Source organism: Amia ocellicauda, chromosome 22 (genome assembly GCF_036373705.1).
Source record: "Amia ocellicauda isolate fAmiCal2 chromosome 22, fAmiCal2.hap1, whole genome shotgun sequence".
Taxonomy (NCBI): Eukaryota; Metazoa; Chordata; class Actinopteri; order Amiiformes; family Amiidae; genus Amia; species Amia ocellicauda.
The window spans coordinates 16,323,196-16,330,647 of record NC_089871.1 but is presented as its reverse complement, the minus strand read 5'-3'; the positions used below and the strand labels follow the sequence as shown (position 1 = coordinate 16,330,647).

Sequence of the window (7,452 nt, the reverse complement as noted above, 5' to 3'; positions counted from 1 at the left end):
GGGGCAGTTGAGCACCAGAGCACCACGGTGCCCACTCCCCCCCAGAAGAAGGAGGTAGTTATAGTAGGAGACTCAATTTTTAGAGGTGTAGATCACACAGTGTGTTCTAGTGACAAGGAGACCCGCATGGTATCTTGCCTGCCTGGTGCTCAGGTTGCAGATCTCCCTAAACTAGTAGACAGGCTACTGGCCAAAGCCGGGGGGAATCCACTGGTCATGGTCCACATTGGAACCAATGACATAGGAAAAGGTAGGACAGAGGTTCTGCAAGACAAATTTAAAGAGTTAGGAACAAAACTAAAGAGCAGAACCTCCACGGTAGTTTTCTCTGAAATACTTCCGGTACCACGTGCCAGGCCAGGGAGACAGGCAGAGATTAGAAAGTTTAACACGTGGTTGAAAGCTTGGTGTAGGGAAGAGGGGTTTAGGTTTATGGAGCATTGGTCTTTCTTCTGGGATAGATGGGACCTGTACAAACCGGACGCTCTACATCTAAACAGAAGGGGGGCTAATGCATTGGGAGAGCGTATGTGCAGTGAAATTGAGAATCATTTAAACTAGGAACCAGGGGGGCAGGGAGCTCTGACAAGGGGAGATGTTCCACTAAGGAAAGAAAACCAAGGGAAACTGCCAGTAGGAAAGTCCTGAAATGTTTGTACCTCAATGCCAGTATAAGTATAAGGAACAAGATGTTAAGACTTGGAAGCCACAGTGCTGGCGTGTGACTATGATGTTGTAGGAGTGACAGAAACATGGCTTACAGAAAATGATGGGGATGAATACAAGTTGGAAGGATACACACACCGGCAGAAGAACTCAAATTAGATCCCAGTAACGGAACAGAATCTTTTGAACAGGAACTTTTGAACAAGAGATCTGGAGGATTAGCGGTAGGAGTGTGTTACAGGCCACCAAACTCAGATATTCAGAAAGATGCTGCATTGTACAGTGTAATCAGGACTGCATGTAGCAAGGATGTGGCTGTTATAATGGGGGATTTCAATTTCCCAAACTTAGACTGGGAAAGCCAGTGGGGACTACAGAAGCAGAAATGGAAATGGTTGAGATGGTAAATGACTGCTTTCTAACTCAATTTGTCAGGGAACCAACCAGAGAGAGCGCATGTATTGACTTGATCTTTTCAAATGACCCAGATAGTCAGGGGGACAGTAGTTAGAGAACCAATGGCAAATTGTGATCACAATATGGTTAGCTTTGAGGCATTCTTTAAAAAAATCAAGGTCCAAGTCTAAAACAATGGTCTACAATTTTAGAAAAGCAAACCTTGAAGGTATGAGACGGCACTTAGAAGAATTAGACTGGAGCACACTGGATACAGAGTTAGTTGAAAATGGATGGGTATATTTTAAGAATATACTACTTGGCTCAGGAGCAATTTGTACCAAAACTTAGCAAATTGAGGAACAAAAAACACTGGCCAAAATGGTTTAATAGAGGTATGCAAAAAAATATAAAGAGGAAGAAAATGTTGTATAGTGCATACAACAGGGATGGTGACAAAACAAAATACATAGAATATGTTGAGCTGCAAAGAGATCTTAAGAAAGGGATCAGGAAAGCAAAGAGGGAAATAGAAAGAAACATAGCTCTTGGAGCTAAAACTAATGCAAAGAGCTTTTTTCAATACCACAACAGCAAGCGGTCAATGAAGGAGGAGGTGAAACAGATAAAGGGCAAAAATAGAGGTATCGGAAAACGAACAAGATGTGGCAAATATTCTAAATGAGTATTTCACAGAGGAAAACAGATGACATGGCACAGGTTGACTATCAGTCCAGTCAAACCCTAAGAGAGATCAGGATAAATGAGGAGGAGGTACTAAAGGGACTAGCAGAATTAAAAACAAACAAATCACCTGGGCCAGATGGGATATTTCCAACAGTACTTAAAGAAATGAAGGAAATTATTTATAGGCCGCTAACTCGATTATTCCAAATGACACTTAGAACAGGGGATGTACCAACTGACTGGAAGACAGCAAATATCATACCAGTCCACAAGAAAGGGGACAAAACTGAGCCAGGAAATCAATCAGTCTCACCTGCATCACCTGTAAAATGTTGGAAAAAATTATTAGACAGAAAATAGAGGAGCATCTCAATGAAAACCATATTCTTGGAGATAGTCAACATGGGTTTAGATGAGGCAGATCATGTCTTACTAATTAGAATTTTTTGAACATGCAACTGTAGCTGTAGATCACGTGAAAGCATATGATATGATATACTTAGATTTCCAAAAAGCTATTGATAAGGTTCCACACCAAAGACTGATCCTCAAATTGGAAGCTGCAGGCTTCAGGGTAATGTAAGTACTGAGTACTGTACTAAGTACAGAATGCTAGGGTATACTGTCAAAAGTGTAGAATTTAAAACAAGGGAAGTAATGTTAAGACTGTACAATGCGCTAGTTGGACCTCATCTGGAATACTGTGTACAGTTCTGGGCTCCACACTTCAAGAAAGGTATCGCCGCTTTAGAGGCAGTTCAGAGGAGAGCAACCAGACTTATTCCAGGTCTGAAGGGAAAGTCCTACTCGGATAGACTGAGGGAACTGAATCTTTTCACCCTGGAACAGAGGAGACTACGTGGGGACTTGATCCAAGTCTTCAAAATCATGAAAGGCATCGACCACATCAAACCAGAGGAGCTTTTCCAGATCAGCAGGGACACACGCACCCGGGGGAACAATTGGAAATTGGGCTTCAAGGCATTCAAAAGGGAAAACAGGAGACACTTCTTCACACAGAGAGGCGTCACAATCTGGAATAAACTACCCAGCGATGTGGTTGAAGCTGAAAGTTTGGGGACATTTAAAAATAGTCTGGATAGGATCCTTGGATCACTTAGATATTAATAAACACCAAATGAGCACGATGGGTCGAATTTGTAAACTTTCTTATGTTCTTATATAGTTCTTTGTCTTCATTGCATGTTTCATTTACATATTAATGTTCCAGTTAAGCAGAAAAGGGAAAAACTACAAATAAAATATAACTCGTAGAACAAAAATTAAACCACAAAATTGCCGAAACCCGGGATCGAACCAGGGACCTTTAGATCTTCAGTCTAACGCTCTCCCAACTGAGCTATTTCGGCACTTGTTTTTGAAAACGCCTTTTGAGTATCTGAGATTCATAGTCAAAATGCGGTTTTACTGTACTGTCATTTATTTACTGAATATTACTTTTTTAAATATTATATGTGAACTAAGCCTATAACCTGTAGCGCTGATTATTTAGACCTAAAACAAATATTCGACTAAATCTTATTCGGGGGAAGCGTGCTGTGAATACGTGTGTAAACAACTTCATTTGCAGGTAGTGGATTATTAAACGTAATCTAGATAAGAGTGGAAAATACGAAATACCAAACAGTCTTTTTCTACTATTTTGTGAGAAAAGCAGATCACATCAGTCTCTGTGGCGCAATCGGTTAGCGCGTTCGGCTGTTAACCGAAAGGTTGGTGGTTCGAGCCCACCCAGGGACGGGACATTGCTTTTTTTTTCTTCCTATTCTATTTTTGTACAAGAAAACTAATACATATCTGTTGAAACCGCCTTGAAAAATAGAAAAGGGAAAACTACAATCAATTCTCTGTTCCTTTTAATAACCCAATGGTTCCACCTTGTGTCGGCGTTAAGGAACGATCACATCTCAGGTGTTTATTACAACAGTAATACAGGAAAGGACATTAAAACAGCATGGTTTGTTTTATGATTTCTACTAAAGACCAACATTTGATGGGTTTCTATGACAACCATTTCGTCACAGACCGTCTGTAACTTGTCTCTGTGGCGCAATCGGTTAGCGCGTTCGGCTGTTAACCGAAAGGTTGGTGGTTCGAGTCCACCCAGGGACGGGATAATATTTTTTCCTCCCTATACCTCTCTTTCACCACACGACGAGCTGTATCCTGCACCTCGTGTTCGGCTGTATATCACGCCCAATCAACTGTTACCTTTCTCACGAACATTACAAAACAATAACTCAGACACAGTGGAATTTTTATGTCTTCTCTTTAAATAAGCCAGAGAAAGCCGAGTCCTACCCGGCACTTTAGCATCCCTGGGGGTAACCTCTAAACATCAATTCAAACACAATACAAGTCTGGCCAAAGAAAGGAGTATAAATCAGTTGTGGTATTTATTCAGTAACAAATATACAACTCAGTTGGGACATAAACCGATATTGTGTAGTGTCCCCGTTATTCCTCAGTAACATGAGACGTACATTTAAGTAAATAAAATCACAAAAGAAGAAAATACGGTAATTGGGCAAGAAACAAATAAAATAAATTAGGGAAGACCTATATTAGATAGATTACGGTAACTACCGTAAAAGTATTAAAAATTAAAAAGATCTCCCGTATCTTAGTGCAATTACGGTAGTTGTTGAAAACAAGGAATGCAGAACAAAGGCAGTGCGCCCTCTGCTGCTAGTCTCACAGCACTACGCGGTCACTTTCCTCTCGGCCCATCGAAAAACATGCACACGCCATTAGCCCAATCCATCTTTCACCACTTAAAGTATGTTATACAGGGGAGAAGGGGAAGACTAAAGAGAAAGGGGGGAAGGAAAGAAAAGATTGCGGAAGCAAACTAGGACATGGTGATGCTCCCCTGCAGGTTTTTGTTCAAACCGAGCTCTCAATCCCTTCATTGAACTGATTTCCTAAATCAGAGCCTTTTCATTATTGTAAACAGCAGTGGTTTTAAGTATACAACTGTATGAAAAGCTTATTAAAGAACCAACTCTTTTATTACACAATTTAGAAAGTCAAATCTGAGCAGACCGTTACTTCAATTAATTTATTCAAAATGAGTCGGTGAAATTGGGTGAGGAGTGATTCACTGATTTTACTCGCAGGACGCTTGTTGGAGATGAGGCCTAGTGTTAGTCTTCGCCCCTTGTATGCCTCTTCAGTGACAAAATTGTGAACAGTTCCTCTTTTGCACTCACACCCTCGAACATATTCATATAATATACATATTCTTCTAATAAAAACACATATCTGTCGACTCGTCAAACTGAAGGGAAAACACTCACTCACCAGTATCGCTCTCCAGTTTATCATAGAGATGCTGCGCTATTCCCTCACAGTCGCGTCGCTATATTTGAGTTTAGCATGAGGAAGAAACGACCCTCCTCCCATCCCCCGTGAAAACTATCCAGCTTCGTTTCTTTGTATCCGTCGCAGCACTCTTTTTTGCTTGATATATTACCGTAAGACAGAAACCCTGCCAGTGTGACCGGGTCTATTTGCTGACGCAGTTCGAAAATCGATATTTCTCGAAGTTTCCCCGAGAATGTTCCATTAGGGAACTAACAGGGAGACTCGAAGAAAGAACGTTTTCTGAATTTGATTACATAAATATGGCTGTGGTAATTCACATGACCTGTGGCTATTTTAACAAGCGATAAATAAATGAACAGTCTGTGGAAATTAAGTATCACATCGCCTTAAGAACGCAAACCCCCCTACTTTTTGCGCTAACAACAAGTGGGCAGGAACTGGTCAGAGGTTATGTCAATCAAGCTTGTGACCTTACAGGCACTGACGTGAGTGAAGGACTGTCAATTTTTTTTAATATGAATATAGATTATACTTTTTCCTAAACTCATCTCACGATCGTCTGACAGATCGACCAGTGGGTTGCGATGGACTGGTTGGGCAGCCTTGGTCTAAAGTCTTACTTCTTTCTGAGGCAGGACTTGAACCAGAAATGTAACATTTTCTGCAATTTTCAGTATCAAATCACTAAAAACACCTCTCTTTTACTGTTTTTTTTCTTTTCTTTCCCCCATAACAGACTACTGCGACACATTCGGCTGGTAATTCACGACCATCTTTCTATAACCAAACCAGAATAATCGCAATCCATCTTGCAAAGATGGACAGAACCAATCGGGTACCCGCATTCCACCTTTCGAAAGATGGACAGAACCAATCACAAGCTTGATATGTACCAGGGGCGTGTCTCTCCTCAGCAGCTCTCCGTCACTCCAATGAGCAGAATTGTATTTGACTGCGCAGGCGATGCGTTCAGTATCCGAATTATATTAATCTATTGGCCGTGGAGAAAATATTAATTCATTTTCTATATTGTGTAAAGCAAAGTGTCGTGATTAAAACTAGACTAACCAGCACGATTTTTTAAATCCCAACCGATATTTAAAGTGATGGGCTGCCCCCAAGACATCTATTGTTATTTGAAGTATTTTAATAAGTACTTATGAAAATCAAAATCAAATACTCAAAATAATGTAACTTGATTTTAGTCGATGTGCTCGACTCTCATTGGCTGCTGCAGGTCTCCGTTCTTGTAATGATCTCTGACCCGAGTCGCATCTTGAATAAGAATCGTGTTTGAGTCCCGACCCTGTTGGGGTTTGTGCCAATCGCACTCTCAATTACTTCATTGAACCTTAGTTGAATTAACAATCAGCTTAGATTTTACTTTATTGTGAAAAAAAAGAGTTGGTTCTTTAATTAGTTATTTACACAAATCTATACTTAACTTAAAACCCCTACTGTTTAAAAATAATTACAATGCTCTGGTTAAGAAATTATTGATGGTTACTTCAATTAAGGTTCAATTTAGCAATTGAGAGCTTATCATTTGGCTGCTTTACACTATGGCTACAGCATTTCATGGAGTAATGGCAGATGCTTTTAGCTCACATTAGTTACTGTGTCGTTCGCTGACAGACACCAGGACAGGCTGACCACAGGGAGATTCCAGTCTCGTAAGAAGAAGGCCTTGTTCACCCCTGGAGTGGAGAGCCTGAGGCGTTGTGGGCTGGCGTCGTTCCCCGGCCCCAGGGAGTGGAGCACACCTACAACCTGCCACCGAGCACCGCAGGGCAGGCCAAACTGAAGAGGCGTGCCACCTCTGCAGTGGTTCCACCACCACCAGTGGCAGTCAGACCCAGGCTGACAGCTCAGAGGCAGCTGCTCCCTCAGCCTCCTGCCCTCATCCTGCCAGCAGCCTCTGTCCTCCCTTGTGCTCCCAGCAGTGTATGTAGTCTTGTATATAGTTGTTGTAGGGTATATAGTCTTTTGTGTAGTTTCTGTACTGTATATATAATATTTTGTATATAGTGTGTATAGTTGTTGTATATATAGTATTTTGTATATATAGTTTTTGTACTGTGTATATAGTGTATATATATATATATATTGTATATAGTGTCTATATAGTTTATCGTTGTAGTTTGTCATTTATATAATAAACAGGTTTCTACATTTATACAAGGCCATGAGATTTCAGTTCTTGTTCATACTCCACATTGCTTTTTTTAACCAAATTTTTTTATTGTTGACAGAAACATACAATATAAACTATACTTTTTTTAACCTCCCTCCACAATGCCCTCCCATGTTCCAGCTGTAATCAGTAAAATAAGCTTAAAATAGCTGTGTAAAACT

General features: G+C 40.6%; 3 non-coding genes across 3 annotated transcripts; 2 read left to right on the top strand and 1 right to left on the bottom strand.

The window, feature by feature from the left end:
* Positions 1-3,046: 3,046 nt before the first annotated feature.
* On the bottom strand, positions 3,047-3,119 carry trnaf-gaa (transfer RNA phenylalanine (anticodon GAA)). Its single transcript has one exon. It is a non-coding gene; the product is annotated as a tRNA-Phe (tRNA).
* A 317-nt stretch (positions 3,120-3,436) lies between these two features.
* On the top strand, positions 3,437-3,510 carry trnan-guu (transfer RNA asparagine (anticodon GUU)). Its single transcript has one exon. It is a non-coding gene; the product is annotated as a tRNA-Asn (tRNA).
* Positions 3,511-3,808: 298 nt separating this feature from the next.
* trnan-guu (transfer RNA asparagine (anticodon GUU)) lies at positions 3,809-3,882 on the top strand. The gene has a single exon. It is a non-coding gene; the product is annotated as a tRNA-Asn (tRNA).
* The last annotated feature ends 3,570 nt before the right edge of the window (positions 3,883-7,452 follow it).